The sequence below is a fragment of the Hemitrygon akajei genome, chromosome 1 (genome assembly GCF_048418815.1).
Source record: "Hemitrygon akajei chromosome 1, sHemAka1.3, whole genome shotgun sequence".
NCBI lineage: Eukaryota > Metazoa > Chordata > Chondrichthyes > Myliobatiformes > Dasyatidae > Hemitrygon > Hemitrygon akajei.
Window position 1 is genome coordinate 118,296,382 of NC_133124.1, and position 12,500 is coordinate 118,308,881.

Below are 12,500 nucleotides of genomic sequence, written 5' to 3' on the forward strand. Positions count from 1 at the left end.
AGGTTTACTCATCTCTGCACTGAACTGAAGCTGTGGCCTGCAACTAATAGGCTTCTGAGTCAGCTGCAGTGATGACTGGCTTCATGGCTATACACTCATTTTTGTGAACTTCAGTTCTGAATGTTAGTTGCTAACTTCTATTGCTTGCACGATTTTTTTCTGCACATTGGGTGTTAGATTGCCTTTTTTCAATGTGTTCTATTGGGTTTCTTTGTTTTGTGGCATTGTCTGTAAGGCGAAGAATCTCAAGGTCATATCTAGTAAGCTTACCTTGATAAATGTATTTTGTACTTTGAACTCAGGGTTTCAGTTCACCTCTATTTTTGACCTCTCTGCTTTTCTTTCTTCTGGAACCAGCAGTCATGACTTAAACTACTCAAATGCTCTGGAATCCTCTCACTAAGTCTCATAGAGATATAGGAAAAATACAGCAAGAAACAGGGTTTCTGCCCACTGAATCCATGTCGACCATCATGCACTTCTTTAGACAATAAGATACAGGAGTAGAATTAGGCTACTTAGCCCCTTGAGCCTGTTCTATCATAGCTGATTTATTATCCCTCTCAACCTCATTCTCTGCCCTCTCCCATAACCTTTGATGCCCTTACAAATCAAGAACCTATCAACCCCCACCTTTAAATATACCCAATGACTTGGCCTCCACAGCCATCTGTGGAAATGAATTCCACACATTCACCATCCTCTGGCTAAAGAAATTCCTCCTCATCTCTATTCTAAAGGAATATCCTTCTATTCTGAGGTCTTAGACTCTCCCCCTTTTGAAAATATCCTTACCATGTCCACTCCAGCTGGGCCTTTCAATATTCAGAAGATAAGATAAAACTAATCTTGATAAAGCATGCAGTACTGAAACCGAAACAAAATGCAAGTTATCACTGAATGTCTATTTTTTAAATAAAATGACTCGAAAGCAAACATGTCATTTCTACAGTCAGTTTATTATCATGATCACACACAGCTCCTTCAGCAGCTTTCAGTGAATGCTAGATGCACTGTAGTACAAACGGAGAGAGACTGCATGCATTTTACGTTTATCCTGTTACTCCTGTTTTCATTCTCCCCAGCTTCTCAACAGCTTCCCTGCAGATTCCTCACACCTCGGCTAACAGCAATTCACAGCAGCCAATCAACCTGCCAAACAACATGTCTTTGGTATATACGAGGAAATCCAAGCCATTTCAAGGAGCATGTGCAAACTCCACACAGACAGCGTCCGAGATCAGGATTGAACCAGGTCCCTGCTGCTATGAGGCAGTGGCTCTACTCCTAGCTGCGCTACCCTGCCACCAACCTCTCCAGCTAAGAGCCTCCTTGGACAAATTGGAAGAATGGGCAAAAAAAATGGCTGATGGAATACAGTGTTGGGAAATGTATGATAATGCATTCTGTAAAAGGAACAATAGTGTGGACTATAATCTAAATGAGGAGAAGGTTCAAGCATCAGAGGTGCAGAGGGGCTTAGTGCAAGACTCCCAGAATGTTAATTTACAGGTCGAGTCTGTGGTAAAGAAGGCAAATGCAATTTTGGTATGTATTTCAAGGGGAATAGAATATAAAACAGGGAGATAAAGCTGATCCTCCATAAGCCGCTTGTCAGGCCGCACTTGGAGTATTGTCAACAGTTCTGGGCCCCATATATCAGAAAGGATGAGTTGTCATTGGAGAGAGTCCAGAGGAGGTGCACAAGGATAATTCCAGGAATTGTGGAGTTAACATATGAGGAGCATTTGGCAGCTTTGGGCCTGTACTCACTGGAATTTAGAAGAATGCAAGGGGATCTCATTGAAACCTACCAAATGCTGAAAGGGCTAGATAGAGTGGATGTTGAGAAGATGTTCCCTATGGTGGGGGTATCCAGAACTAGAGGGCACAGCCTCAAGCTAAGGGGTGACCTTTTAGAATGGAGGTAAAGAGGAATTTTTTTTTAGCCTGAGAGCATTGAATCTGTGGAATGATCGGCCACAGACTGCTGTGAAGGCCAAGTCCGTGGATATACTTAAGCCGGAAGTTGATTGTTTCCTGATTGGTCAGGACATCAAAGGATACAGCGAGAAGGTAGACGTATGGGGATGAGTGGGATTTCGGATCAGCCATGATGGAATGGTAGAGCAGACTCGATGGGCTGAATGGCCTAATTCTGCTCCTCTGTTTTATGGTCTTAACTGAACTCTTTTACCAAGCTTTTGACTGTCTGCCTGGTTATGACCTTTTATATGTTAAATTGAGAATTATGAAAAGATCGTGAGTTCATCTCGAAGTTTTTGCTGTTCATAAATTTTATTATGATGTATGAGATACCTGTTGGTCCTTCAGGTCTATTCTAGCTCTCAGAGCAATTTTATCAATCTCATTCACCCTCAAACTTCTCTTAACTCATTCTCTCACATGCCCATTAACTCCTCCAGACATCCACATGAGAGACAATTTACAGCAGCAAGTTAAACTACCACACCTTCATGCCTTTGAGATGTGTAAGAAACCAGAGCCGCAGGGGAAACTCGCCAGCCACAGTAAGAACCAGCAAACTCCACAAAGACAGCGGGATGCTCAAGCTACAAGATAATGCCACTACCCGCTACGCCACCATGACATCCTTATTAGGCTTCATGACTGGACAAATGTTCAGAGATCGGCTAAGTAGAAGATAGACGGTACAGCACACAACGGGCCCTTCGACCACAATGTCTGCACCAAACAAAATGCCAAGCTAAACAAAACCTCTTCTGCATATGATCCACAGCTCCCCAGATGCTGCATCTTCATGTGTCTATCTGAAAGCCTCTCAAACTCCACTCTCACATGTATTTTTACAACTACCTCAGCAGCACATTCCAGGTACCCGTGACTGTCTGTGTGAAAAAAAAATGCCCTGCACATTTCCTTCAATCTTTCCCACTCCCACCTTAAATTCATGTCCTCTTGATATTCCTACCCTAGGGAAAACATTCCGACTGACTACCTTTCCATGTGTCTCGTAGACTTATAAACTTCTTATCAGATCTCCAGTCAGCCTCCAACACTCCGGAGGCAACAACCCAGGTTTGGACAACCCCTTCTTTATATCTCATACCCTTTAATCCAAGCTACATCTTGGTGAACCTCTACCTTTCCAAAGCCCCTACCTTCTTCCTTTACAAGAATTCTACGCAAACTTCAAGTGCAGCCTACCAATGCTTTATAAAGTCACATATATCAAAGTGAATGTTCAGGACTGCTTTTTATTTCAGTTTGCATGGCTGAAGTCCCAAAAACATAATTTTATTTCATTCATCCTCTATTCATTTTTCCCTCTGGAATTCCCTGTGATTGTCACAACAAATAATATTTAATTCAATAATAACACCCCCAATGCTCTGCTTTTAGCTTCTTCACACAAGAATTATTACAAGTTCGATAAATCCTTCCCCAGCTAATCATTTATGTCCAATGTAATGGTGCTTGCTCAGGATTTTCTCCTGGAACAATGCATCCTAACCACTGCGTATTTTTGACAAGGACTTAAAATATGAATCAAAGCAACATTATTGAAAACCTTAATCTTTTTTGATTAATGCTAGCCACTGTTGTTGACTCGCAATGTCAATATTACTGTAACAAGCCCTTGATATGCACCAAGTGGTAGTTTATTAAATATTTTAGGTACTGATCTCATTAAAAGTCAGTTCTCAGCAAACAAGTATTAGAGACGGTGCCAAAATAGAGCAGAAATGAAGAAGAGGCTCATTTTTTAGGAAGGGAATCGCTTTTTCACGGAGGTTACACAGACATGATGAACCAAATGACCCCCAGCCACACGTTGCTATTCCAGGTCAGGGCTGAGGAATTGAACACATTCTCTATTGATGCCACACAGCCAACATTAAACTTCCATGCAAAGCTCAATCTGAAGTAATAGCTGCATCAATAAGGGTCATTAGTTTATGGTGACGTGAATCTGTTGTTACTGATGTTTCGGGATTCTATGGGTGAACTTTCAGGGAACTGGATTCAACAAACACCAAATCCTACCTAAGCTCGTCAGTGTGATGTCCAGGCAGTATTAACTCCCAGTTTCATCTGTATGCTCCCAGTTACATTTGATATGTTCCACCACTGTCAATTACCTGCTCAGCAATTGAACAACGCATTAAGAAATAAGTACATAAGCAATTGGACTAAGAATAGTCCTCGCAGCTTCTCAAGCATGCCATTGGTAATCTCATCTTGGCTTCAGATCCAATTCTCAAAATCCAATCAAGCTTACAACATAAGTGATAGAAAGATACATTGTCAAAACCAGACCCTTCAGCCCATCAAGTCTATGCTCACCATCAGTTACTTATTTACAAAAAATTCACCTTAATCCTATTCTTCATTCTCCCTACATTTCTGGCAACTCTGCTCACACGCCCTCCCCCCCCCTCCCCATATTCTACCACTCAGCTACACACTAGGGATAATTTACCACTGCCAATTAACCTAGAAACTAGTGTGTCTTTGAAACGTGGGAAGAAACTGGAATATCCACATGAAACCCCTGCAGTCACAGAGAGAAAATGCAAACTCCGCACAAAGAGCACCAAAGGTGAAGATTGAGCTAGGGCCACTGGCAATGTGAGGCAGCAGCTCTACCAGCTGCACTTTAGCGATTCAGTCACCACTGATTGCTAGGATAAAAATTTCCTGTTGTTGTACTCTTGGAAAGATGACATTCATCATCATCATCTTAAATGAGTTTTATTGTAAAACTCTGCCCCATTGATTCTAGAGGTCCTTCAAGTTTTTACCTTGTCAGGTTCTCCAAGAGCATAAGATGAGGGAGCAGAGCTAGGCCATTTGACCTTTGTGGTTGCTCCGTGTCTGAATTGTGGTTCAATGTTCCATCTTCAGATCATTTCTCATTAATTCAGGTAACAATCATGTACCATCCACACAAACATGATTTCTCAGTTTGGTGGGGCCAAAGGCTGTTTCCCCTAGACAAACACGAGCTGGGCGAGTCTGAGGGGGAATTGCACAGCATCCAACGGAATCAACCCCAGACAATTTTAACCCTCAGACTCGCCCAGCTCATGTTCGTCTAAGGGAAACAGCCTTTGGCCCCGCCAAACTGAGAAATCATGTTTGTGTGGATGCTGTGTAATGTACCACCCAGTTACAAACCCACAACACAAAATATCAGACAGTACACCATATGCAATTAAATGATTAAACTTTATGAATCTTAATCTGAATATAGGGTTAGTAATGATTTTTTTTTAAAAAAGACCCAATTCAAGGGTTCACGTTGGAGCTCACTCAGTAGTCATTCTTCCACCATTGGTCTCCTCTGAGCGTCGCCGATCTTCGGACCCTCAGATCCCAGTCCACCAGCTACCAGCTCTCTCCACTCACGTCTTCCCTCTTCATCTCTCCTCGACAAAACACCGCGAAAAAACACCCTTCCAGATACACAAGACAAAGCAACAATCTCCAATTGGCTAACATGCATACCACAGTCCTGTTATCTCCAGCAATAACCCAAACATTGCTGCTATAGAGAAACCGTTACCTCAGCAGTGAACATTACAGAGAAGCCATTACATTAGCCTTAGCAGTGAAACATTACAAAGAAGCCATTACACACAATTCTCCACTACCCTGAATAATTGCCACTTCTACAGAGCCATTGAGATCAATGCAGTTCCCTAGGCTCCACCTTGTAAATACTTTGGCTATACAAGCAGGTCAGCGACTGAGTCTATCCTGTGTTGAGTACCTCATCTCCTGACACTCAACGCCTTTCCACCATTAACAAAGTACAAGTCAGAAATGTAATGATACGGACACTGCTTATGTGAGTGAGTGCAGTCCGAGCTCTTCAAGATGTTCAATCTTGAATCTAGGACAAAGCAGCCCAATCGACTGACTTCATATCCATCATTCCATCTGCCGTGGTGTGTACCATCTACAAAATGTTCTCACCTTGGTTATTCCAACAACGCCTTTTGCACCCAAGGGTTGCAGGCAGATAAAAATGCTACCATCTGAAAATTTCCCCATCCCACCCGAAATCAATCCTGCTTTGGAACTGTGTCAGCAGCCATTTAACATTGCTAAATCTACATCCTCGAACACCCTACCAAACACATTGCAGATGGACTGTGGCCACTCAAGTAGATGGCACACCACCACTTTCTCATGGGCATTAATACCGCCTTACCATTGATGGCGGCATACAGGAATGACACATTATCATAAGCTTTATTATATAATTTCTTGAAATCACTGTTCCTTACAGCAAATTTCTATTTATCACCAGAAATATTATCATTGCTGTTATGAGTCCTGACTTCAATCTTTTCCTTAATATTTTTACCTAATGTCCTTTCGTTCAATCAAAGGTCTAGCAGTCTTTTAAAAATTTAAAATATCAACCTTCAGCACCAGGAATATTCCTGTCTAATGCAATGATAGTTTCATTAAAAAGGTCATTAACCAAAATCTTACCTTGACTAAAGGTCCCCTTCAAATTACAAGTAACATGATTATTCATACTGTGATTAACTTATAATTTCTTTCTGTACCTTGTGGCGCATCGGGCAATGAAGATGCTGTTTCTTTAGCATTGTACCTGTTTTTAATGAGGCCAAGTTGCTAACTTGATGTTCAATTCAGCACAGGTGGAAAGCGTGCAAGGAGTCAGCCGGATTTGAACCCGGGACCACTCGCCTCAATGCCACTACACCACCAGCCAGCAATAACTAACTTGACTGGGACCAATATTGTCCTGGATCATGCTCTCATCATGGAAAACACCTGCTTTACATTGTGCAGGTGCTGGATTTGCTCCTGTTGCAGAATGCATGTTGTGACCCATACAGTTATCCAACCATTCTGCAAATTATCCATGGCCTCCACTACTGTCAAGATGAAGCCACACTCAGGTTGGAGGAACAACACCTTGTATTCCTTCTGGGTAGCCTCCAACCATGGCATGAACATTGATTTCTCTAACTTCTGTTAATGCCCTTCCACCCCTTCTTACCCCATCCTTTATTTATTTATTTATCCCCCCCCCCACTTTTATTCTCTCTTCCTTTTTTTTCTCTCTCTGCCCCTCTCACAATCACTCCTTGCTTGTTCTCCATTTCTCTCTGGTGCTCCCCTCCCCCTTTCTTTCTCCCTAGGCTGCCCGTCCCATGATCCTGTCCCTTCTCCAGCAGGTGTATCCCTTTTGCCAATCACCTTTCCAGCTCTTAGCTTCACCCCTTCCCCTCTTGTCTTCTCCTATCATTTCGGATCTCAACCTCCCCTTCCTACTTTCAAATCTTATACTATCTTTTCTTTCAGTTAGTCCTGACGAAGGGTCTCGGCCCGAAACGTTGACTGTACTTCTTCCTATAGATGTTGCCCGGCCTGTTGCATTCCACCAGCATTTTGTGTGTGTTGCTGCAAACTTTGGTATTAGCGTTTCAAGGGTTTTGACTTTACCAAAACGGCAGCCAGCATGACTGCAGCTGCATCTGTGCATGCATGCATGCGATACTAAACTGAAAACAAATTGTCTGCAAATGCACCCAGCCAGCAAGCATTTTGCAACTGGATTTTGATATCATTACTCCAATAACAAATGAACTGGGAGAAGAAATGTACCTATTGTTTTTTATTTATCTGGAGATATAGCACAGATCAGGACCTTCCGGCCCAACAAGCTGCACCGCCCAGCAGCCCACCAATTTAACACTAGCCTAATCAAAGGACACAATCTACAAAGACTAATTAACCTACTAACTGGTATGTCTTTGGACTGTGGGAGGAAACCAGAGCACCCGAAGGAAACCCATGAGGTCACTGGTAAAGCATACGAACTCCTTACAGAGGCCGCCAGAATTAAACTCCAAACACTGGAATAACCCAAGCTTTATAAGGATCGCAGTAACAGCCACACTACCATGGTGGCTCAAGGTCTATATCTGACTCTAAAACCTGAAGTCTTAATTCAACTTTAAACATATTATCAACAAAAAAGGCAATCTAGTCCATCGTGAAAATTTCGTTATCAGGAGCATCACTGTTGACATTATTCCAAGTTATCAATTATCTGATAACCAGAATATCACACTAATGCTGGTATTTATACTACTGTTGCAATCATAAAAAAAGATGCAATGCGATAATGAAACAATCTCTCAATGCCTCACCTATTAGGTCGTTACCCTGCCACACAGGGAACACCAAAAATCAGCAGACTTTTTCTTTTACTTTTAAGTGCATTATCAGTAAAATGTGTACACCAAGCACTATGCTTGATGTGCTGCTCAGCTTAATAACTTCCATTTATAAACTTTTAAAAATCTAATTCGGGAGAAAATTGATTCAAGTTGACCTCTTTTTGCGTTTGATTTTGCACGTGAAGAGATGAAGTGGAGAGAACTTTGAACAATGACATCTTGTATTGAAGCCACATTGGGTCCAAATAAATCACACTGAATTAGTACCTGGTGCATAACTAGTCAATTGGTAAAGCTAAGCTTGAACATTTTAGCAATGGGGAAAGGATTAAGATTCTAACTTCTAATTGAGCACTAGATTTCCTTGGCTACTTTTGCTCCAGAATGCACATGATTTTGATTTCTCTCGCTCTCGCTCTCTCTCTCTCTCTCTCTCTCTCACACACACACACACACACACACACACACACACACACACACACACACACACACACACACACACACACACACACACACACACACACACACACACACACACACACACACACACACACTTCTTCCTGTCTTCAAATATTTCCTGCTCTAGTCCCATTTATTAGGGGTTTTTTCTCCCCCTGAATGAGATGCTAAGTTTGCGGTTCTGGCTTCTCATGCCTTAAGAGTTAGCAAGACAAGCATTTTAACCTTTAGTCCTGTTTTTCCCCTCTCTTGAGCCGCAAGGATATAAAGCCCATAATTAACAGCTTCTTTATTGCTCCCCCATTGGTAATTGCTGTGTATAGCCAGCAGCTGCTCAAGACCAGAAATCATTCAGGCCACCCCACCCCCATTCCACTCACTGACCTGAACGCTCTCTAAATTAAACTAACATTCTGATATTACAGCCAGGAATCCCTTAGCCTTCTGTGGACACCTTTGGTTCTAGAAAGTCACTGTACAACATAGCCAATGTATATGGCAATCAATACTCACACTGTAGCATTTCCACTCTGTCGTTGCAGGGCAATCCAAGGAATAAAGCGGACAGAGATTAGATTATCAAGTATCATGAAACTGTCTGCAACTTCAAAGGGCTGCAGAGAAAGGAAACCATGCTTTATCAAGACTGTAACTGCACTGTGATTATCTTTCATGTCACCCAGATGTAGAGCAGTGTGGGGAATAACTGGGGAACTGCCATAATAGCAGAGGCTGAATTCTCCAGCTAATGGAAAATATAAAAGCAGCATTTTACTTGGAACGCAAATCATTATTTTTAGGTCAGATATTGACAATAAACAGGCTCTCAAGTGTGCTAACTGCAAATCTGACAATTCAATATGTGTATGCATCTACGCCGTGTGAGCATCTTATTGATAAGAAGCACAAGTTGGTCTTTTTTTTTTGAAACATGGTTTTCACTGGGTCAACAGATTGTTAATAGTCTGTCAAAGAATGATGCATTGATTGTCAGTAAAACTCCTGAGATGTTTGTCCTCCAGTATTCCCACTAGCACTGTGCCAACAGGCTGAGTCAGAAAAATGGCCTTACAGCAAGCAAATAAACAATAATCCTTCTGAACAAAACACTATCCAGTGACATCATTTCCTCTGGGTATATAACGTATCTATCTATAGAATAATAAATGTTACGCTTGGCAAATTTCCCATGTGTACATAGAGTGTAAAGCAGGTTTTGGCTTTAAGTGATGCAACGCAGTTGTTCAAAAGGCAAAGAAGGATCCCATTTTCAGACACTTTTCACTTCTATTATCTACCTCGGGTTACTGCAGAAGTGACATTCTGCTGAGAATCCGACACAAATCCAGAAATGCTGGAAGTGCTGAGGGTCAGGCAGCTTCTGTGGAGAGATAGTCAGTCGATACACTCTCTGTCAGAACTGGGAAGAGCCAGGCCTGAGAGGAGCCTTACAGTGCAGAGAGAGAGATGGGGGAAGAGTGGAGAAAAAAGGAAAGGATTGCAACTGGAGATCAGCAGAGATGGGACTGAACGAAGGTGTAATGGCAAAAGGTAAAAGAAGGCATATATCAAAAGCTGGAAGAGCAATAAATTTCTAGCATTTTTGAACTTAGTGTTAAATCCAGAAAACTACAATGTTTTTTTGTGCCATACTCTGCCAGAGCCTCACCAACCACTTATCTTTTCAAGTGGTTGTCTTGGAGGAAAGATTCTGTGAATGGTCCTCCACGTCCTTTACACAACACAGTTTTTTTTTTACGAGGCCGAGTTGCGAGCTTGACACTCAACCCGGCACGGATGGAAAGCGTGTCCGGGAGCGGCCCGACTGGATTCGAACTCAGGAACCTTCGCTCTGGAGTCTGGCGCTGATGTCACTTTGCCACCAGTGTTCAGCTGGAATAATTTATCTGTGGCTTCATTAGAACAGTGGAGGAGTTTGAGGACATAGAGAACAGACACAAATTGGGTTGGAAAGCTAAAACAATGTGTGAGGAGAAGCTTAGGGTTACCCTTGTGTACTGAGTGGAGGGGCTCTTCAAAGTGGTCACTCAATCTGCTTTTGGTCTCTCCAAAGTGAAGTGTTCTGTATTGTGAGCAATGAATGTAGTATATAAAAGTGGAAGAAGTGCAGCATTCCATGTATTCAAGTTGACTGATTGCACAATCCCCTTATAAGGCATTAGAGGTATGGAGACATTCAGCATGGAGACAAGTCCTGCAGCTCAGAACATCAAACAACTATGTAAACTAATCTCAATTTAATCTCTTCACATTCCCCTCAACTATCCCCCAGATTCTACCACTCGCCTACATGAGAGGAAACTGGAGCTAAAAAAAGGAATTTCATACGGTGACGGGGAAAGTATGTAAACTACACGTACCCTCATCAGGATTGAACCTGGGCCACTAGAGTTGTGGGTGATAAGAGGAAGCAATTCTTCCCACAAAATCCAGAACACCTGCTCAAAGAGCCACTGAGGCTGGGCGTCATTTGACAGATTGTTATCAGGCAAGGATATGAACGACGATGGGACCGAGGCAGTCAGACGGAGTTACAGCTTAGTTTAGCCCAGGTCTAACCAAACAGGTATGACTGTTGGGTTGCCTCCTCCTAATCCTCGAGATGCCAAGAGAATTTAATAAAAGTGTGGAGGGTGAGAAAGAGTTATCAAATTTTACCTCAACCTACTGCTGTGCCGCATGGGACTTCATCAGAGAACCTTTCCCTCATGTATTTTAGCTCTTCCCAAGAAATTCGACATGTTGAACATGACCTTGGGCATTATAGCCCAGAGACCATGAGGCCTATTGTACTTTTTCCATCACTACACTCACCTAGGATCAACACAGATTGGGGAAAAAATACCCTTCCTGATAAACACAAGAGAACGACACCAGAAGATTTGTATAGATGGGCAAAAAGTTTGGCGTGAGCATTGTTGGCCAAAGAGCACAGTCTCTGTGCTATACAACTCCGTGACACTATAACTCAATAGTACCAAGGGAGTGCTGTACTGTCCTCTTTTTTATGAGACATTAAACTATATGTGGTCAGGTGGAGATATGTCTCTACCAAAGGAGGTGTAAAATGTTCCTCCCCTCCATTAGACTGCAGGTCAACCTTGGGCAAGGTGTAGCACCTGCTTAGACCCCAGTCAGGGTAACATAAGGCCATGGGAGCAGGTGGTATGAGCAGCTGATGTATATCACAAGTCCTGGTTTTGTGGACCACTGACAACAGACAATTTCTTAAGAGCATTGATAATGGCTGGGGTCACCCGTCTTATAGAGACACTGCCCAGAAGAAGGCAATGGCAAACCACTTCTGTAGAAAAATTTGCCAAGAAGAATCACGGTCACCATGATTCCCTACGTCATAACAACATGGCTCATAATGATGATTATGAATCTATCTGGCTGGACACCCACACAGATAAAAATATCCCATGGAACAATTCGGAGTTGCAAGGTTGCTCCCAACCTTTTGTCCAAATTTATTCCTCCCCCAGCATTACTGAAATCCTAATTAATCAGTTGATATTTCATTACCTTAATGTGGGATCTTGCCGTGCTTGACTGTATGACAACAGTTGAAATGTAGCTTGCGGATGCTGAAAATTGAAGCAGAAGATAATACTGGAGACACACAGCAAACTCCAAAATAATATGATACATCTTTGACATACCGATAATTGGTACTAGTTTATCAATATCACATGCATGGTATGGCAACTGCTCTGCCCAAGTATGCATGAAAGAAATTGTAGAGTTATAGACACAGCTCAGTCTATCGCGAAAACCAGCCACCCCTCCTTTGACTCTATGCCT